This window comes from Lipotes vexillifer, unplaced genomic scaffold, assembly GCF_000442215.2.
Source record: "Lipotes vexillifer unplaced genomic scaffold, Lipotes_vexillifer_v1.1 scaffold655, whole genome shotgun sequence".
Lineage (NCBI taxonomy): Eukaryota > Metazoa > Chordata > Mammalia > Artiodactyla > Lipotidae > Lipotes > Lipotes vexillifer.
The window spans coordinates 1,211,098-1,234,245 of record NW_006788208.1 but is presented as its reverse complement, the minus strand read 5'-3'; the positions used below and the strand labels follow the sequence as shown (position 1 = coordinate 1,234,245).

The 23,148-nt window shown below is 40.3% G+C and overlaps 1 protein-coding gene and 1 pseudogene across 1 annotated transcript in view; one reads left to right on the top strand and one right to left on the bottom strand.

Annotated features, from left to right (window-relative positions):
- The window catches only part of FGF14 (fibroblast growth factor 14), a 638,070-nt gene that overhangs the window by 598,168 nt on the left and 16,754 nt on the right, over positions 1 to 23,148 (bottom strand). The window lies entirely within an intron of this gene.
- LOC103080417 (40S ribosomal protein S6 pseudogene) lies at positions 20,425 to 21,155 on the top strand (annotated as a pseudogene).

The following is a 23,148-nucleotide window of genomic DNA, read 5'->3' as shown; positions in this document are numbered from 1 at the left end:
CAGACAAAAGCAACGGTTCTACCTCTATGTACAATCCTACTTTCTTAACTTAGTATTGTATGTTCAATAAATATGCTTGTATCTCTCTTCCTTGCCAAATTATGAGTTTGTGGAGAAGAGAAACCATCCAACTTTTGGGGCCCAGGGCAAACTACCCCAAAATATGCCTCAATGGCATATTGATTATTTTGAATTAAAGTTACTCCAATCCAAAAATGGGCAGAAGACCTAAATAGACATTTCTCCAAAGAAGATATACAGACTGCCAACAAACACATGAAAGAATGCTCAACATCATTAATCATTAGAGAAATGCAAATCAAAACTACAATGAGATATCATCTCACACCAGTCAGAATGGCCATCATCAAAAAATCTAGAAACAATAAATGCTGGAGAGGGTGTGGAGAAAAGGGAACACTCTTGCACTGTTGGTGGGAATGTGAATTGGTTCGGCCACTGTGGAGAACAGTATGGAGGTTCCTTAAAAAACTACAAATAGAACTACTATATGACCCAGCAATCCCACTACTAGGTATATACCCTGAGGAAACCAGAATTCAGAAAGAGTCATGTACCAAAATGTTCATTGCAGCTCTATTTACAATAGCCCGGAGATGGAAACAACCTAAGTGCCCGCCGTCGGATGAATGGATAAAGAAGATGTGGCACATATATACAATGGAATATTACTCAGCCATAAAAAGAAACGAAATTGAGCTATTTGTAATGAGGTGGATAGATCTAGAGTCTGTCATACAGAGTGAAGTAAGTCAGAAAGAGAAGGACAAATACCGTATGCTAACACATATATATGGAATTTAAGAAAAAAAAATGTTATGAAGAACCTAGGGGTAAAACAGGAATAAAGACAGAGACCTACTGGAGAACAGACTTGAGGATATGGGGAGGGGGAAGGGTGAGGTGTGTTAGGGCGAGAGAGAGACATGGACATATATATACTAACAAACGTAAGGTAGATAGCCAGTGGGAAGCAGCCGCATGGCACAGGGAAACCGGCTCGGTTCTTTGTGGCTGTCTGGAGGGGTGGGATAGGGAGGGTGGGAGGGAGGGAGACAAAGAGGGAAGAGATATGGGAACGTGTATATATGTATGACTGACTCTGTTGTGGAGCGGAGGCTAGCACACCATTGTGAGGCAATTATACCCCAATAAAGATGTTAAAAAATAAAAAATAAAAAATAAAAAAAAATAAAGTTACTTAAGAAACAGCCAACGCAAGAGGGACACTTTTGACCCTCTGTCTCCCTGAAAGCAGGAAATAAATCTCCCATGTGGAAGGTACCCTCCCTTATCTCTAGACATAGGGAGTTTGGGGCCTGAGAAGCCTGTATTATCAAACCTTGTTACGTCTTTACTAATTTACTACCCAAACTTTGCTTAAACTCCTTATTAATTAAGCACCCAAACCTCAATTTCTTTGTCTTGTCAATTCCTCTCAAATTGATTGTTTCTTTGTCTAAAAAAATATAAAAGTTGCCTGCCTTAGCCACTCCTTAGGTCCCATTTCTAAAAGACTCCAGGCTAACCAGTTAAATTTGTTTCTTTTTCCCCTGCTAACCTGTCCTGTCAATTTGAGCCACAAGAACTCAAGAGGGGTAAATGGGGAAACTTTCCCCTCCCCACTGCTACCCACACCACTATTTGCTTCACTGCCAAAACAAATAGGGAGGAATTCATTTTGACACTTATTTGTCAAGTCCATACAAATATAGGAAAAAGAATTCAAACTTTAAATAACTATATTGCCGTATAAAAATTTTAACACCTGATTAAAATAATACTGAGTTATCTTTAGCCATATTATGAAGAATAAAAAAATTACATGTCAATTAAATCCAAGTGGAAAAGGTTACTTTTTTGAGGTATTGAAAAAAGAAAAGGATTTACGTTCCATAGGAAAAAATTAATTGAAAATAATGAGCCTGTTAAGAAAACTAAACCATTAAAGCATATGCTTTTTATTCTACTACAGATTGAGTTAACTTTATTATCACATGAAATACAATAAAAACTGGTTATTTTAAGATATACACACGTGAAACATAAATATACTATATAATGTCTATATCTATGGTTGTGTATGTAAACATACAAAATTTCATATGTGAATGTAATGTATATTCATTTATCTCTCTGCCTTTGCTATGCTGCTATGAGATAATCATGTTTCCAAAAAGAATGCCTTGTTTGATCTAAATGATGTTCTCTCTAATCACTTCTGCAATGGCACAAAGTAAGCCAAGATAGAAAATTTAGAGAGAAAGAGAGAACTTGCTGGTGGGGGGGTGGGGCGGTGGGCGTGGAGAGAAATGGGCATGAATAGCCAATGAGAGGCTTTCGTTAAGAAAATTTCTTCTCATCCAATAGAACAAAGATTTTGAAACAGATATTAGGAAGATGTTAAATAGAACAGTATAGCATCCTGTTGCCTTATGGGGCTTCAGAGACTCTGGCAAGAGGTGACTCATATCAACCTTCTCTCTCCTGGTGCCCTGGGAAGCCCTGGGACCCCCAGCTTAAAGACCATTTCTGAAAGACTGTACAACATTCAAGAGTGAAACATGAGTGATTAAAAAACATAAAGGTACATGATATCAGTACATGTCATACTGGTGTTCCAGATTATAATATTTCTGAAAATAATTATATTTCTAAATATCACACGTTCCTTGATTAATAATCTACACAACAGTGGGAGGCCCACGTATCACAACAATACAGAATCACATGAAAATGACGAGGCATGGCATCCAGGACATAATTAAGTCTGTGACCCACACGTGGATTTGGTGAACATTTTGGTTCATCAGTGGTGCCAGTAATAATAAGCCTCACACGTGGCTGTCTGCCCTCCACTGCAAGACTCTGTTTTATATAAATTCTATCCTCCTTCTGCCCAGGCAACACAGCACCGACCAAAACACTGCAAACACTCCTCCCTGCCAAGAAGCCAGGAGTTACTTCTATAATGTGTCTTCCTCCCTACAATAAAGTGTTCATAAAAACGTCCTGGCTTGTTCTTTCTCCAAACTTCACAAAGTGATTTAAAATATAAAATAATCTCAAACACATAATATCTTAAAGCAGAAAAACACATATTTGTTGGAAAACAGATTGCAAAAATTCTCTTCTCAACTACCACAGTACATCATTTTTTAGGACAGATCTTTACAACGAATTTGCTTAGAACTACTAGATTGAATAAGACTTATTCAGCTACAATTTCCTTACATACTATTGTGTGACAATCACTGTGAAATGAACCACTTTGTAATTCAGCTACTTTTAAAACTCATGGTCATGAACAGGAAGAATCCAGAGTTGAGGAAAAAACACAATGAAAGGAAGTAACCAAAAGGGTCTGTATTGTTACCTATTGCTACGTAACAAATCACCCCAAAACTTATCAACTTGAAACAGCAGTAAGCATTTACCATCTCACGCAGTTTCTGTGGGTCAGGAATTACCTGGGAGCATCTTAGGGGGGTAGTTCTAGCTTGGGGTCTCTCACGGTGTTGCCATCCAGTTGCTGGCCTGGGCTCAGTCACCGGAAGGCTGACTAGCTGACGCATCCACTCTCAGATGGGCCACTCTCACGGTTGGCCAGTTGGTTCTGGGTGTCGGCAGGAAGCCTCAGTTCCTGGCCACGTGGGAGGTCCACAAAGCTGCGTTAGCTGCCCTCACATCATAGTGGCTGGCTTTCCCCAGAGCAAGTGATCCAAGAGAAAGCCAGCAGGAGGCCACTGTCTTTTATGATCTAGTCTCAGGCCATACTGCGTCATTTCTGCAGTAGTGTACTCATTACACAGGTCAGCCCTATTCACCGAGGGAGGAAACCACACGAGGGCATGAATGCAGGAGGCAAGGCTCACCAGGGCCATCTTGGAGGTTGGCTACCACAGACCCACACATAACTTTCAACCACCAAAATATTCAGAGTGTGGGGTGGGGTGAGGGTAGAGGGCATGGAAGGGTTCCCTGGATCCAGAGAGACCTAGTTTCAAGAACTAAGTCTACCAATTACTAAGCATGTAATTGAGGAACAGGCTCTGATTTCTCTGAACGTCGGTCTTCCGCCACTGTCTTCAGTGGTAGATGCAGTGATGGTCACCATTCCCCACCTGCTTCCTTACACTTCCCATCCTCTTACAGGGTGCTGAGACCATGTGACCAGCTCTGGCCAATGGGCGATGAGGGAAAGTAATGTGTGAAACCCCCATCGTGTGTTTTCTGTTGCTTTTTTCCTGCCACAGCCATGAGGCACGACCTGGGCAGTGCAACTGCAGGGTGACGGCGCTTCCCCTGGCCTCAACTGCCAAGTAGCTGCAAGGAGGAGTCGCCCCGGAAAGTCACCTGGCACCATAGCCAATTTGGTGTGAGCAAAAAATAAACCTTTACATTGGGGCTTCCCTGGTGGCACAGTGGTTGAGAGTCCGCCTGCCAATGCGGGGGACACGGGTTCGTGCCCCGGTCCGGGAAGATCCCACGTGCCGCGGAGTGGCTGGGCCCGTGAGCCATGGCCGCTGAGCCTGCGCATCCGGAGCCTGTGCTCCACAACGGGAGAGGCCACAACAGTGAGAGGCCCACGTATCGCAAAAAAAAAAAAAAAAAAGAAAGAAACCTTTACATTATTAGGCCACTGATATTTGGGGTCTGTTTGATACCACAGTATAATCTAGCCGAATCTAATTCACATATCTAAAAGAATGAAATTGATTTTGAAGGTTAAATGAGAGAACACATGTTCAGCTCCTAACATACCATCTAACACATGGCAGGTGTTTTAAACCAGCTCCTCCACTCTGAGCCTGTTTCCTCATTAGCACAAAAACGTGTGTGTGTGTGTGTGTGTGTGTGTGTACACTTCACAGAATAGCTTTCAAAATTAAAAGAAATAAAATACATGAAAATTTTACCACATACAAATAAGGTAATAAACATAGTTTTTCCCGTTTTGGCCTCTGAATTCTGATCAGAGGTGATTCAGAAGATCTTTTTCCTCTCGTCGGAACTCCTCTTCCTCTGCATTCAAAGCTTCAGAGTCCCTGGGAAGCTAACATACTGAGTTTACTTGATAGTTCCAGCAAAAATATCCTGTTCTACTTAAGACATAAAATGCATGACAGAAATGATAATAGTAAAAGATTCACCAGTCCTGACAATAATGCAATGACTCCATTTCAGAATTACTCTACATTAGCCAGTGTTTCCTTACATGTAAAGAAAATGCTGTCCACTTGCTTTTTAATGCTGATATTAAAGGCCCACAAATGCCACCTTTTAGGTGGCAAAAGAACTATGTAAGAAGTGACTTGACCTGTCTCATCTCTAAACTCAATAACAGAAAAAGCTAAAGTATAATTGGATCCTCCAGACCTAAATGAATAGGAGGAAGAGCCAATAAGAATTCCTTTCTTTAAGAGAATCCAGCCATTTGCGTGACAAGTCATCGCACCGTTTCACAGGACTTGTTCCACAGAGATTTCATCAAGGATGTACTGTGAGCTCTCAATCAACAGACTAGTCAACTCATCTGTCTCCTCACTGACAAACTAACCACATGTGTCTCTGCAACCTAAGCCATGGGACCACTGGCCCATCTGTCACACAGCCTGACCCTGGAGCGCTGGTGTCAGTGGAATATGGCTTTTCAGCCACATGGAGGCTCCGGACACCTCGGTGTTCTCCTGTCACTGTCCTTCACGGAGAGGCCCCGGGGGGTGGCCACCAGGGCACCGCAGCACAGAGAAAGGAGCACAGCACGTACCCTGCTGCACGCCCCGCCCTCAGCAGAAGCTAGAACAGAAACTGCCCAGATGCATTCTGCTTTCTCACGCTGTCGTCAGAGACACAGGGACGTGAGAGATGCACTGTTGAGAATGCAGGTGCAGTGTCTCAAACTAACCGCCATCTGACAGGCCAGCTCTGCTCTTCTGTGTGTTCCCTGTGCTGCGGAATCAATGTGTGAGTGGTGCTGAGTCATGGTGACACAGTACCTTGCTGCAGACGTTATCAGACAGGATGTCACAAGGTCACACTGTCTCCCTACTCTGTGGCCAGGTGGCTCTTTACCTGTTCGAGGTTAAGCTTTGCCACCTTAGAGTCTGGGTGTCTGAGAACCTCGCTCAGGACCTCCTCAACTGGTGTGTTTCCCTTAATGCACCCATGTGAACCTACACTTACAATTAAATAGCATTAGATGTCAGCAAAGTAAAAAAAATTACCCAGAAAAATAAAGAATTCACATGTAGTAATATTTAAATAGCACATTATTGTTCTGTATATAAAGTAATACACTTCTTGGAACACGGAAGCCTTTCTATTAGCATCACTGCTTGCTGCTTCTTGGTCTCAGGATTTATGTCTTAAGCTTTGAGGCACAAAACTACAACTATAAATTCAAAGTTCATGATTTGGTCTGTCTCAGACTTCCCTAGCAGAATTCTTTAACTGTAAAATGAACAATTCTACAGACACATCAAAACTTAAAAGGATTAGAGACAATTACATTTAAAGTAAATGGTAACAATTACAAGACAAAGACATTATTAAATACAAAGAGTAATTTTAACGAGATCATTATGTTATCAGATACTGGATTATTTTATTTAATGAAAGCGGGTGAAGAATGAATTTTCCACTATGCATCCAGGGTTATTCCTGTAATACCCAATAGATTTATCAAAATAATAAGAAAGTACAGATATACAAATATGCCCCATCTTATACATTTTGTGTTCCTTGTTCAAATGTAACAAGAATTTTTTGAGCATTGTTTGATGTGTTGTGGGTACCAAACAGAAGTGTTAGGAGAGGGGCCCTGCCTCCAATGACCTTAAGGCCTTGTGGAGATCACACACACATGCACGCACTCACACGCGCGCGCGCGACTTAACCCTATCTTTTATACTCAAAACTTCTGCCCCTATACCAAAAACACAAAAACAAAAAACAAAACCAGCCAGAAAAATTGTTCAAATCATAGTAATTCTTAGCAACATTTCCCGCCCAAGATCTCTCAGCTCCTGCTACAACTACTCTATTCCCATGTGATCGCGTTATCACCCATCAATTATTGCAACGACAACCGGCCACCTGTCTTTCTATATTTCAGGTATATTCCTGAGACACAAACAGTTCGGTCTCACTGACTTAAAACTTTGGGTAATTCCCCGCTGACTAGACAATAAAATCAAAACTTATAACCGGATATAAAACACTCTTCATGGGCTCATCTTGCCTGTCCTTAAACCTAGTCGCCAGCTCCACGGCGTCTACTGCTTCCAGAGCACTCCCTCCCTGCATCTTCTTACAGTCAACCAGTTCTGCCAGCTTCTTTCATAGGCTGGGGTATTGGAGTGATTTTCCATTCTCTCTCTCTCTCCCTAAAATGGCCTTAAGTCTCTTCTCCAGCAAACTTTTATTCATCCTTGAAAACCCAGTTTCAATGCAAACTATTTGGTGAAGCTCCACCAAGCTACTTTTCGTGGATCTAGAAGCAATTTGTTCATTGTTATAACACTTGTCACACTGCATTATAATATCAATACTACCCCTCTCCTTCCAGAGCTATACTGTGAGCACCACGTGGGCAGCCATTCTGTCTTATTTTTGTATCCCCAGCACCAAACACAATTCTTGGCACATTTCAGAAGATGCTTAGTAATGTTAAAAAGAATGAATGAATGAATATCAAAGTAAGTGCTTTAAAAGTGTACAGAAGGGACAATTCAATATGTTCTGGGGTGAACAGGAAATGCTACATTAAAATATATGTAAATAAAATGCTCATACATAACATGCTTTAAATGCACTTGAGTAAGGAATTATTCATAAGCATGAATAATCATACTTTAACCCTTTGTAACTTCAGACTTTATAAAAATAGGATACACTTATACTATCACACATGCTCTTTCTTTTTTTGGCCTCACCTCGCAGCATGCAGGACTTCCCCAAACAGGGGTTGAACCTGTGCCCCCTGCGATGGAACTGTGGAGTCTTAACCACTGGACCGCCAGGGAAGCCCATATCACACATGCTCTTTAATGTGCTGTAAGTATCAAGTTGGAAGAAACTTAGGTTCAGAATTAATTTAAATTCTTGGGATTAGAGAAACAGACATTCTTCTATCTGCATCATCATTGTCTAATTTTACTTATTAGTATCAACCTGTAACAATTATAATATTTCAACAAATGAAGCCATCTTAATGCTATAATCTAGATTTTCACTTATATAAGCAGTATTTCCCTCCACTTCATTTAGAAATACTACCATTCTACTCCAGGATAAAACCTGCCTAGCATCTAATCCAAAATATTCTTACATAGCATATAGGTAGGATTGCTCAATTTAGGGAAAAAAAATAAAAATAAGAAACCTACAGGATGCCCATTTACATTTGAATTTCAGATAATGATTTTTTTTCCTAGTTTAAATCTGTCCCAATTTGAGGCATACTTAAAATATTTATTTATTTACTTATTTATTTATCTGAAATTCACATTTAAATAGGTGTCCTTTATTTTATTTGACAACTCTACACGTAGCAGACAAGAATAATAAATAAAAAAAGAAGCAATAAATTGATGCTAGGAGGGCCTTACAAGACCAACGAGTGCCATCTTAAAGACTAGCTTTCCTGGTAACCCAGAGGAAACCTAAGGACCTCAACCATCTCCTAGGCTACATGTATGGCCTTAAAGAGACCCATCCTCACCCATGTGCTATGAGCATTAGGGCTCTCAACAGGAAAGTTAGTTTGGTGAAGGCAAAATCCAAGACTATGTCTGAGGGTAGTTTTTTCTTTTTTTTATAAAGGAGAGAAAAGATGATGTTCTTTACAGAACTAACCTCGGAATTTTGTCCTGCTACTGTCTTAAAAGATCTTATTTTACAACTATTGTAATCTGCCCAGTAATCCTGATAATATACAAAAGGCCAACAGGTATATGAAAAGGTGCTCAACCTCACTAACCATCAAAATGCAAATCAAAACCACAATGAAATACCACCTCACACCTGTTAGGATGGCAATTATAAAAAAACAAAAGATAACAAATGTTGGTGAGAATATGGAGAAAAGGGAACCCAACCCCGGTAACACAGCTGGTGGGGATGTAAATTGATATGACCATTATGGAAACAGTATGGAGGTTCCTCAATGAATTAAAAATAGAACTACCGTATGACCCAACAATCCTACTTCTGGGTATTTATCCAAAGGAATTAAAATCAATATTTCGAAGAAATATCTATACTCCCATGTTTACTGCAGCATTGTTCACAATAGCCAAGATATGGAAACAATCTAAATGTCCAACAATGGATGAATTGGTAAAGAAAATATATACAATGGAATATCATTCAGCCTTTAAACAGCAGGAAATCCTGCCATTTGTGACAACATGCATGGACCTGGAAGACATTAGGCTAAATGAAATAAGCCAGACAAAGAAAGATAAATACTGTATGATCATACTTATATATGGAATCTAAAAAAGTCAAACCCATAGAAGCAGAGAATAGAATGGTGATGGCCAGGGACTGAGGAGAGGTGGACATAGGGAGGTAAATGTCAAAGTGCACAAAGTTCCAGTTATGCAATATAAATAAGTTCCGGAGACCTACTATACAGCATATGCCTATAGCTAGCAATACTCTATTATATACTTAAAATTTTCTAAGAAGATAGATTTTACGTTAGGTGTTCCTACCAATAACAATAATGATAATAATAAGAGGGATGAGAGGAAGCTTTGGGAAGTAATGGATATGTCTGTGGCCTTGGTGGTGATAACACCATTAAATACGTATACATTAAACATGTACAGTTGTATACAACTGTATACAATCTCATCAGTTGTATACATTAAATATGTACGGTTCTTTTACATGTCAATCATTCCTCAATAAGTGGTATAAAAAAATTTAAGTTAATGAGCACTTCCTATAACCCAGGGGCTATTATGAGATTTTATATGCATTATTAATACTAATCCTCACAACATCCCTACCAGATATGTGTCATTATCTCTATTTTACAAATAAACTGAGATTAAATAATAATTTTTGCCCTAGGCCGAACAGTGAGGAGAGATGGGGATGAGACTCAAATCCAGGTTTGTCTGACTCACAACTAGTTGAGTATTTAATAATGATGCTGTATACTGACTTTTAGTACCTAGATCCTTCCAAAGGATTAAAGGAAATGCAAAAGCACTCAAATGAGTTGACATACAGGTAAGTGGTCTCAGGATAGATAAGTTCCTAAGCAAGAATGCAGATGTGTATGTATCTATGTGTGGTCACATACAGCTTTCTCTAAAAATTCTTCTCTAAAATCAAAAGAGCTTTACAAAACCAAACCCTCGCCATTCCCCTTTCGGTATATTTGAAGTTTCCTAGATGGCATATTACTCTCCTAAGAAGCTAGTACATTTCCAAAAGGGTCTACGCAACGGGTAGGGGCAGGTAAATACAAAAGTAATCTGTCCATTTCTTCTGTTTCCCCAGGTACAAGAAAGAAATTGAAGTGATCATGATACTCCAAGACAGAGCAGAATGTTCATCTGAGTCACACCAAGTAACCTGATTACTGCTAAAGTAAAATTTGAAAATGACGGAAGTGATTTTTATGATGAGCCTTTTGGAAGTCATTCAAAGTGCTGCACTGCTACTTCAAAGAAAATGCAAATGTCACTGCCTCTTCAGTGTTGTTCATCAATAGCTGAGTATTAAGTTGGGAAGCTTGATTTATGTTATGTAATTTAACTAGTATATAATTTAAACACTCATAATTAAGTCACTATTTGAATAAATGGAATAAACATAAGAATGAGTTTGGTAGTGAGGTGCTCATCTCCAGAGGAGTTCAATCAGACTGGGAAAACATTTGGTAGAGATTTTATAGAACAATGGCTCTGAACCTTGACTGCTGCACGCTGGAATCACCTAAGGCAGCGGTCCCCAATCTCTTTGGCACCAGGGACCAGTTTTGGGGAAGACAATTTTCCTATGGACTGGTGGGGGGGTGGGAGACAGCTCAGGCGGTGTTGCGAGCGATGGGGGGCGGCAGATGGAGCTTGGCTCGCTCACCCCGCTTGCCCACCACTCACCTTCTGCTGTGCGGCCCGGTTCCCGGGGGCCTGGGGACCCCTGACCTAAGGAGTTTTTAGAAAGACTGATGCCCAGGTCTCGCCCATGGAGATGCTTATAAAACTGGACTGAGGCGAAACTTGAACACTGGGTTTTTGAAGCTCCTCAAGTCGTTCAAATAGGTGGCCAAGGCTGACCCCCCTGCTACAGAAGGAACTCAAGCACTGGAAGGAAGGTTGAGACAGGTGACATATCAGGACCCTTCCGACCCTGACAGTCCAAGTCTGACTGCAGCATGACCCATGCTACAACATAGTACTAGATTAGACCTGAAGTTTCTTTGGATGTGCAAATTCGGAATAAACTGCTTCAGTAATATTGTTTCCTGGGTGTAGTTTCCAAACACAAAGAGGGTGCTACAATTATTCACACCTCCTCCTTATAGTATCCTATCTTCTCTAGATTACACATTGAAGAGATATTAAAAATGAATAATTCAATCAAGTCAATTATTAAGTATCTTCTGAGGATCTACTATCCGCACGATACTCCTCTAGGTACTGAACATTAAATAATGAGTTACTGATCTCACTGGAGTCTCAGATCTTACTGGAATTTACAATTTAATAGACACAAATGGCTGTAATACAAAAATAAGGTAAGTATGTTTGAAGTTTAAGTGCACGATAGTTCATTTGAGAGATTATGTCCAGTTGTGAAGGAGGGGTAATGCCGGCAGAAGTATTTTCTCATCAGTGCAAAATCCATACCTTACGTATTTTATTAAAGGAGAATAAATATCAAAGTAAAATTTTAAAGCTGTAGGTCAGACTTCAGGTATATCAACAACCAGGTGTGTCACTCTTTCACCTCCCGAAACATTTACTGAAAGGGATTTTGTTATGCAAAACCTTCTAGAGGTTTTTTAAATCAAGGGCTAAAGTGAAATCTTCTAAAGTAACACAGATCTATTGGTAGTTTATGCAGTTTAAATTCCCAATAACTTGAAACAATTGCATAAAAATAGCCGGCTAGCTAGTGAAACATGCTGATCCCACAGTATAAAGAACACTTAAGATACGAGAGAATGTCAATTAACAGACATTTGCTGAATTCTATTGCAGAAAACTAAATTCCACACACAAGAGTTTAGACAGGCAGAACAATGTACCAGAGCTGTAGTTAAAGGAAGACTTGGACTAAATAAATATGTCATAACTACTGGCCAGTCATTTCAGCTGACCATACCCAGCAGAACTGGAAATGCAGAGAATGCTAGGAAAGGTCACTCACTCTGATAAAAAATAATACCTCTGCTACCACAGTCACACCGCCCAAATGAAATCCACATCCACATGTGGTTTTGGTTAATCTTCACCGCTAGACCCAGGATCAAACTAGAGGCAGATGCTCCGGCAGGAGCCAGGAGGAAGCTGTGTTCCGTATCCCTAATTCCAGCACAGGGTACCAATCACAGCTGTGATCAAATCAGAGCCGGCAGACAGTGCAATACAGATAATAAAATGTTTCAGCTAAAGGGATAAGACTTTAGAGTATACTAATGACTGGAAAGTCAGCTCTTTTACACGAATTATAATTCTTTAATGATAATGATGTAGAAGACCAAGCAAGGTTTTATCAATTTTAAAAAATCAAGTTAAATCTATCATATATAAAATCTACCTTCTAAATGAAGCAAATTAAAGACCCGACCTTCAGATGATAAGACTATTTATATGGGAAGCTATATTTGGAAGTATAAACTGTAGTTTCTATTTTAAGACTGTGTCCTCCAAATTCCAGTAATGAAAAATATTCACCTGAATTCCTTTCCATACAAGATAACCACTTCTTAGTTTAAGAAAACCCAACCTCAACTCAGGTATCAATAAACGCTCTCTGGGCTTCCCTGGTGGCGCAGTCGTTGAGAGTCCACCTGCCAATGCAGGGGACGCGGGTTCATGCTCCGATCCGGGAAGATCCCACATGCCACGGAGCGGCTGGGCCCATGAGCCATGGCCGCTGAGCCTGTGCGCCCGGAGCCTGTGCTCCGCAGCGGGAGAGGCCACAGCAGTGAGAGGCCCGTGTACCACAAAAATAAAATAAAATAAAAGCCCTCTGCCTTCTTTTTTCAATCTTGCTCCTTAAAAATATCAACAACAGATTAAAAACTATACACATAAAACAAAAAAATCGTAACCAAAGGAACAGTGTGCCCTAATGAATCTTCTTTCTTTATTGAGTTCAAACCCTACGGAAAAGAAAAAAACTATTAATTCAGAAGCTGTAGTATCTAGAGTCCATTTTTCACATTGATTTGCAAATTCTAAGCAGTAAGTCAGCTGGTTCTGCTGTCAATAAGAATGCCTGGCTGGCTTCTTATTTTATGCAGCAGTGGAGTCTGTAAGCACCCTGTTCCAGGCTGTCTTCTCCTTTCCCGCTCCCTCTCCTCTGTCCTTCATTCATTCCTAAGTTTTCAGTTACCGGCCACACACTGATGATGCCAGCATGTCTTTATGTGGCCCAGGCCTCTCTTCTGAGGAGTAGCTACAACTGCCTACAGTCTACAGTGCTCTTAAAGATGTGTTTTCGTCCTGCACAGCCTCTTCTGGAAAGAACTTCCATTACTATATAATTCTAAATAAATAAATAAGTAAATACTAAAGGAAGCACAAAGTAACTTTTAGTGAAACTTCATTGCTCCTGGTATCATATTAAATATTCAATAGGAAACCAGTTAAATAATTAGTAGACATTTTGAATCAGGTCATTTTCACTTGCTAGGTTCTCTATATTTTCCCAGCACGTTGAAATTTTGTGTTGTCCAGTGGTACTCCCAAGAAAAAGAGAAGTCTGTTTTTTGTTGTCACTCCCAAGTAATAAGTAGCCATCACAAGCCCAGTGGCTCCAGGTCTTAGAAACAGACCCCGTCACCTGAGTCCTGAAGTGGGAAGTGTGCTCATGGGATCCAACCTCTCTCCCAACCAAGACGGGATTCTCATTTACAAGCAGAGCATTTCCTACAAGGCCCCTGAAAGAGGCAAATTCAAGTTAGACTTTAAATATTAGGTTATTTTTACTCCTAAAGAAAATAAATGAATGACAGAGCCTAAAGTAGTCAGGTAGGAACAAAGAAAGGGGCTACAATTTTCACAGATAATACAAAATTGGCAGGATAAGCTATTTATAGTTTTCAGGGTGTAAGCAGCATGTCCAGTAGCAAAACTAAGACTTAAATACACAATGGTGGGGGGATGGGTAGTGAAATGACATGAAAGCTCAGGAGCAAAAGAAAGAGTTCAAAACTACAAATGAGATTCTTTTTTTTTTTTTTTTTGCGGTACGCGGGCCTCTCACTGCTGTGTCCTCTCCCGTTGCGGAGCACAGGCTCCGGACGCGCAGGCTCAGCGGCCATGGCTCACGGGCCCAGCCGCTCCGCGGCACGTGGGATCCTCCCGGACCGGGGCACGAACCCGCGTCCCCTGAATCGGCAGGCGGACTCTCAACCACTGCGGCACCAGGGAAGCCCCAAATGAGATTCTTAAATCCAAAGAAGTTAAAAAAAAAGTTGGGCAGTGACTCTTAGCAGAACAATGATAGGAAAGGTTGCTTTAAAATATGTTTCATTCATTTATAACTAAGGTAAAACGCCTCAGAGAATGGGAACAACCCAAAATTTTCGAGGTAATTATTGTTAGGTATAAGCAATTAAGGAAGATAACAATAAAAAATAAACTATACATATTAGAAAAGCATATAAAATATTTAAATACTCATTTTGCTATATACAGCTGACTAAGACTCGACTCTGTAAGATACACAGGAAAGGCAGATACTGAAATATTCTATCACAGATATTTGACAATGTTCTTTAGTTCAAGAAAAATATATGAACTCCAAAACTGTCTGTTGGCAGCCAGTCCCACTCTGGGCAAAACACAAAATGTTCCAGGCTCCTTTAGGCCCTGAAGGCTTGTGAGTAAAGACCTGGTTAGGCCCATAGTGTACAAAAGGAGGCTCAGCGAGAACACAGATCCTACCGGGCCTCTGAATCTGTCTTCGTTCAACCTTTACTTGGACACTTTTTAAGAATTCATTTACATATCCTATAGTATTGTGACGAAAGAAACGGAAGAACAGCTTCAGGCCTAACAGCAGATTTTGGCTTCTGTAAGAAACCTGCTTGCTTGCTTGGGGCGGGAAGAACCGGGTTCCTGATTGGCTGATTCAAAATTAAACAGCTCCCTCCCGCCTTGGGGACTTCCCGCCCCTGTGAAGGGTATAAAAGCCTCGCCCGACTTAGTCGGGGTCTCACTCACTTCTCTCCGGGTGGGACCCTGTCCGGACAGTTTGTGTAAGCTTCTATACTTGTATTTGTATAAATCCTTTGCTAATCTTTCTACTTGGTGTTGGTGATTCTCGGGTGTCCTTGGTTGGGACACGGGTCGCATTTACCGGGGAACTCGACTCCAGGTGTGTGGCTCCCGGACCGCAACAGTATTAACTATAGGTAAAACTTTAAAATATTATATTAATTAACAAAAAATAATAATTTTAGCATAGGTCACCAACTGGAAAACGTAGGAAAGAAACTAAAATTGTTTCTGAAAAGGAAATGGGGTGGAAGGAACTGATAAATAAATAAATGTCCATGTGGTAGGTATTTTGCTAGGTGCTTTATTTATATATTCTCCTTTAGTCACTACAAACACATAAGGGAAGTATTCTCCCTCTACTACCAAAAACAAAATAAGCTAACAAACAAAAACAACTCTGAGGTACAGAGAGATTACAGTTACCATTCCAATGTTTATCTAACTCCAAAGTTCACACACACACTGCTATCCTTGTCAGTAAAAAAAAATACATAACAGCAACCAAAATTAGTTTTAAAATATACACCTATCTAACAGTAGTTGTCAAAGAAAGACAATAAGAACACAGAGGCACTGAGTGGTTTTTAGACAGGGGTCACAGAACTAGCCATCTCAATCAATAGGGCTGGGGACACCTTGGCCAGCACAAGCCAAAAGAAGATAAAATCATCTAACTTGGACTTGTACCAGAAGGTCCTTCTATAATATGGAGGAGGACATAAAAAACTGAGGTTTTTCTATGCTTCCTATTAAAGGGAAATACCCAGGCAAATCAAAATCCAGATTTTTTAATGTTTCATTTTTTAACACTATAATATCATCAAAAACCTCTATTAAAGTGGTTATTTGTACTCAGAGCTCTACTCCCCAGTTTAGACTGGAGATATCTAAATTAAGGACATTAAGAAAAATATTATTTTCAAGTAAATCAAACTTATTCTGAATGCATTCATTCAGCAAACCCATGAGGCATCTGGAAGTATGTTTCACACCAGAGAATAAGGAAATAGCAAAGAGATATGCCTATGTTTGATTCATTTGTATATCACATGTACACCTACATAATGTGAAGATATATACACACATATGCATATGCACACACACACACATGCACGGAGAATTCAATGGGCAAAAATTTACTATATGTTTCTGGATGTTAAATGTGCATATAGATTAAGGCAAAAGAACGCCAGCATGCTAACATGCTGTTAACAATTCCACCTGTTCTTAAAGTTTGGGGGTCCAAATAAACAAGTTAGGAAGGTGAAGTAAAAACCATCTCATAACTGCACTCTTCCCTGGCAATGTAATTAAAAATAAAACATTTTTTGATATCAGAAAACAAGAAATTTAGCTTTGAAGGAAAAATTTATTATATCCCTTAAGATAATAAAACTGAGATCTTCCAAAGTTTTCAAGCCAGGCCTTTTAGAGCCTTAGCCATGTCTCCTGAGCTGCATCTCCCCTTTGGGTATCTCACTAATGACGGCTACAAGAGAGGGAATATTCGCACTGCTCTGAGTTTAATACTCTGGTTCAAGTAAAGGTGAATGGCCCTTCTCTTAATTCTCTAGTGCACAGCCAAGGCAGGGCTGCAATACTTAAATGTAAGGTAATTAAATATTTGGATATCACACAAAGGAAATCAACACAGAATATCATGGAACTGGATAATCTAGCATACAGTTTACCTGTTTGCAGCTTGGAGTTCAGTACATGGATGCCTCCCTACTCAGCATCCAACCTGCCAAAAATGCCTAATTACATCTAGCAACCTAATATCCAAACCCAAGAGAAGTATTACGGAGAGCATGAAGTTTTTTTTCCTATACAGTAAACTCCCACTTTCAGGGTTCAAGTTCATGTCTGAACCTTTCCACGTATGACTGGCCCTGAGAATGTCCACCTGCTGTAGGAAAGCCTCTGCACATTTACAGTGACAGGACTTTACTGGAGAATAGGGTGATTTTTTTTTTTTTAAACAAAGCACAGTAAGATATAACAGGAGGGGCTGTTCTCTTACAACTTCAGATGACATTCATATCAAGGAATGTTTAGGTTTTGCATGAGATATTTAAGAGGTGAACCAAAGTAAATTTAAATATCAATAAAAGTAAAATGTATACCTCACAGTGAATTCTGAGCTTCACGGCATTAACATTAAAGCTAAGCAAACAAATTATATGTAAATATAGAATCATATTGTCAGTATATTAATGAAATGCCCATGCTTTGAACATAGATAAACATAGGTAAGAAGAGTCAGAGCAATATTTTAATCAGAGATAAATATATAAAAATTGCTCATTCCCTATATCTATAAATAGTGTTTTATTTTCACAATGGTATTAATTTCCTTAAAGTGCTTATAAGTTTTATAAGGGTATTAATTTTTTTAAGCATTTATAGGCTAAACTACAGTAAAAGTAGGCATTATTCATTAAATAAGTATACCCAGGGACTTCCCTGGTGGCACAGTGGTTAAGAATCCACCTGCCAATGCAGGGGACACGGGTTCAAGCCCTGGTCCGGGAAGATCCTACATGCCACGGGGCAACTAAGCCCAAGCGCCAAAAGTACTGAGCTAGCGCTCTAGGGCCCGCAAGCCACAACTACTGAGCCCACACACCACAATTACTGAAGCCCACGCACCTCGAGCCCGTGTTCTGCAACAAGAGAAGCCACTGCAAAGAGAAGCCCGCGCACCGCAATGAAGAGTAGCCCCTGCTTGCTGCAACTAGAGAAAGCCCACGCGCAGCAACGAAGACCCAATGCAGCCCAAAATTAAAAATAAATAAATTTACAAAAAAAAAAGATAAGTATGCCCATTGAAAGCCAAGTAAACAAATTTAAAAGTACAAAAAATGCACAAAGACCCCAAGGGTATTGCTAGTCGGTTTTGTGGGAAAATAAACCAATTTCCAGTCATAACCTATTTTACAGTTGTTGCTACCTTCACTGTATTTTTCAACTTAAAAATGTACCCATAGGGTCTGTCATACAGAGTGAAGTAAGTCAGAAAGAGAAAAACAAATACCGTATGCTAACACATATATATGGAATCTAAAAAAAACAAAAAAATGGTTCTGAAGAACCTAGGGGCAGGACAGGAATAAAGACGCAGACATAGAGAATGGACTTGAGGATATGGGGAGGGGGAAGGGGAAGCTGGGACGAAGTGAGAGAGTGGCATGGACATATATACACTACCAAATGTAAAAGCTAGTGGGAAGCAGCCGCATAGCACAGGGAGATCAGCTCCCTGTGACCACCTAGAGGGGTGTGACAGGGAGGGTGGGAGGGAGACACAGGAGGGAGGAGATACGGGGATATATGTATACCTATAGCTAATTCACTTTGTTATAAAGCGGAAACTGGGCTTCCCTGGTGGTGTAGTGGTTGAGAGTCCGCTTGCCGATGCAGGGGACACGGGTTCGTGCCCTGGTCCGGGAAGATCCCACATGCCGCGGAGCGGCTGGGCCTGTGAGCCATGGCCGCTAAGCCTGCGTGTCCGGAGCCTGTGCTCCGCAATGGGAGAGGCCGCAACAGTGAGGCCCGCGTACGGCAAAAAATAATTAAATAAATAAATAAATAAATAAAATGAAGCGGAAACTAACCTACCACTGTAAAGCAATTATACTCCAATAAAGATGTTAAAAAAAAATGTACCCCATTTATCACGAAATGCTATCTAAGGACAGCTATGGACTGTTCATTCTATTTGGAATACTCCAGTCCAAATCCGTCCCTCATTTGGTCCAACAAGCAGAATCTCATGACATAATTGGCAGTGGCAAAGGGAAAACGAAATGGGAGAGAAAAGGGGAAGGAGGGTGGATGAGTTTATTCCATCCATCTCTATCAATATTGCTTCCTTAGCTCCAGGACCGACCATCCCCAGCAACTCTTCCACCTTTATCTAACCTTCCAAATCCCCTCTACTCCCCCTAGAAAGACTAAGATACCATATATTTGGAGGTAACAAAACTAACTTCTAAGTTACCTAAATGGCCTACTTATCTGAGAGAAGTTTAAAGTGCTAGTTAGACTGTACCAATCCATAATGTCCAACACCAAGGTGCCTGACTAATAAGCCTGATATAGGAAGTAGACATACCTTACTGTTCAGCCATTCCATCCTACGCTGCAGATCTCAGTATCTAATTTTACTTCTTTTTTTAAATCTAATGGCATTTATTGAGACTAGTTCCCAAGTTTTACATCACTTGATAAAGGAACTGAGACAGCAGAAAGGTTTCCCTGATAGACCCCGTGGGGCTCAGTGATTAACACAGAGGAAGAGGCTTCCTCCTTGGACTGTATCTAGGCCCCTGCTGTGACCAGAGAGACAACAGTAGAATCATTATGGGTACCTAGGGTTATTTCTAACTCATGAACCTGCCACACTAAAGGCCTTTGCCTGGGCTATTGTTTCTTCATGTTTGAGCTGACCTCTAACAAGGATGGTGCTAGTTGCACTTAACATTGGTTGATGTGGTCAGGTAGGTGCAGCACTGTTCCAAGAGATGCAGTGCACAAGTGGTGGTCTCAGAAGTAGACACCATCACAGACACACTAAACCACACCATTTGTTGGTGCTCATTACGGCCCGTGAGGCTGCAGCGGGGCTGGGCCATGACCTTTAAAGTAAGAATGTATTTGTGGTAGCTTTCCTTATTCTAATTTACTATGTGCATAAAAACTGCCAATCTGCACGGAATCAGGGGAGATACTGCCTTTACAGGAAATATAAAATATGAGCTTAAAAAAATAATAATAATAATTTACTATGATTTCATTATTTTTGGTAGAGAAAATTATGCTGGTGATAACCTACACACATGGACCCTAGGGTGTTTTTCAGCTCAAGTAACTGGAAAATGAGTGAAGTTTCTGTGTAATGGAATGGGAGGTGTATGTTGGCATGAATGAAGGAGAAACCTTCATTTGTACCTTTTATGAAAAGCGTGTGGCCACAGAAGTTGCTGCTGACGCTCTGGGTGAAGAATGGAAGGGTTATGTGGTCCAAATCAGTGGTGGAAATGACAAACAGGGTTTCCCCATGAAGCAGGGTGTCTTGACCCATGGATGAGTCCACCTGCTACGGAGGAAGGTGCATTCCTGTTACAGACCAAGGAGGACTGGAGAAAGCAAGCGCAAATCTGTACGGGGCTGCATTGTGGAGGCCAATCTGAGCATTCTCAATTTGGTCATCGTGAAAAAAGGGGAGAAGGATATTCCTGGACTCACGGATACTATGTGCCTCGTGGCCTGGGGCGCAAAAGAGCTAGCAGGATCCGCAAAGTTTTCAGTCTCTCTAAAGAAGATGATGTCCGCCAGTATGTTGTGAGAAAGCCCCTAAACAGAGAAGGTAAGACACCTAGGACCAAAGCACCCAAGATTCAGCGTCTTGTTACTCCACGTGTTCTGCAACGCAAACGTTGGCGTATTGCTCTGAAGAAACAGCGTACTAAGAAAAATAAAGAAGAGGCTGCAGAATATGCTAAACTTTTGGCCAAGAGAATGAAGGAGGACAAAGAAAAACGCCAGGAACAGATTTTTGCCAAGAGACGGAGGCCGTCCTCTCCGAGAGCTTCTACTTCTAAGTCTGAGTCCAGTCAAAAACGAGATGTTCTAAGAGTAACAAATAAATAAGATCAGACATCACGAAAAATATATACATATACAATAATATTTAAAACTATTTCTACCAATTATAAATTTAAAAGAATACAAGAAAGAAAGGGTCAAAGATCCGTCTTATGTTAAAATTGTAACAGAGAAAGCAAAAGCACAGTTAGGCAAAAAACTGTTACCAAGATTCACAGAGGTAACTCCTCCTGCTTTGAGTAATAAAAATAAGAGAGTAAGATTATGATGCACTGAGCGAGTTGAATGACCCTAATTTCCTTTCCTGAAGGTTCTCACAAATATTAGCGGGCACCAAGACACTGAGTAAGCAAGTGTATGTATAGCTATGGCAATCCGTATGACGCAACTTGGACTGTGGCATCTTTAGATGCACATTTTAATTTTTTATTCAAAACTATGTTAATGCAACAACATTCAGACCCTTTACTTAACTCTGTAGCATTCAGACCTTTTGCATTGTGCAGCTATTGCCTTTACACTAATTGGCACCCAAAAAAAAATTGTTAAATCACTCACTCACTACCCACTGAAATGACAGAATTCAGGTTTATGCTGCTAATTTGCTCCCAGCACAGGGTGTCTACAACTGTTATCACCACCTAAAATGAATCCCTTCCCTTACTTGTATGAATTATGCTTGTGACCCTATAAATGTGCATTTTATAAACTTATAAACTAGGATCTCTAACAAGGATCCCAGTTCTAAATCAAAAAAATTGAAACTGCTGCTTATAAAGCATTACTAGTTATGTATTTGTAAAGTTTAAATGGCCATTGAGAATTGAATTAGTGCTCTTGTTTTAACAAGTGATATTCCTTAAAATATTATTTTATAAATTATGTGGCATTCTTAAGTGTTAAGATAACCGAGAAAAATATATTGACCCTCTAAAACACAATTCAAATTTTATAACAGAAAGGAGCAGAAAATCAAAATCCATTTCCAAAAGTTGTGCTTTTAGCAAATTGTTCCTTAATGCATCTCTCCACTAAGCAACGATCATCAAGGGTTACTCAAACATAGATCTGCTGCTAGTGCCAGAGCAGTTTATCAGGATTCTCGTGTAAGAAATTGTGGTTCAAATTGCTGGAAATTTCCCTGTAGCCAAAGAGCCTGTGACATTTTCAGTCCAGCAATGTTTTACTAGAAAACATCATCTTACTGGGAACTTAACTGCTGCCCCAAGTACCTTAGGTGCTACAAACAAAGTTGTTCCGTCTTCCCACTACAGAAACATTCTCTAGTTCACTAATTTTTACCACATCCAGTCTAACTCCTCTGCCAGGCTTTTGGACTCCAAATTATGATTCCTCTAATACCCCAACATAAGATTCCATTAACATTCCCCAAATCCCCAACCATGGACCTTTCAACCTTTGACGTTCACTCACATTGCTCCCGTTGCCAAGAATATACTTATCTCTCCTGCCAAATGAAACACGCTTTCAAAAGTCAGCTCAGGTCACACTTCTCGACAAGATTTCCCTTTCTTCCCGGCTCATCTTTGATGGGTCTCCTACAGACGCCCCGCGGCCGTCCATCGTTCAAGACTCTCATTACTGGTGTTCTCTGTACACTGAGCTTAAGTACTTTGGGACCAGAGACCAAATCCTTATGGAATGTTTTAAATCTCTCCCAGTAACTAACATGGAACTTACCACAAATAGTTATTTAATAAATACTAATAGGTTTATTGTATAGATCGTATATTGTCTGTCTTCTCAAAACCTCAGGATCATTTTCTAGATAATTTCCAAATAAACTTTTCTCTATGTTAAGTGCATCTTTGGAACAACAAGAATGGCAGTCCTGAAGAAACCAGAAAGGGAAGAGAAGGTTGCTGTGCAGAAACAGATTTAAAGAACAACTTATCCAACAACTTATGGGATTTCTGCTCTGTCTCCTAAGAGCTTTTGACTCAGACTATCTTCACGAGGATATCTGCATTGGAGGCAACCTTGCACTCTAAAGATAGTGCTTCCAGGTTAGAGGGCG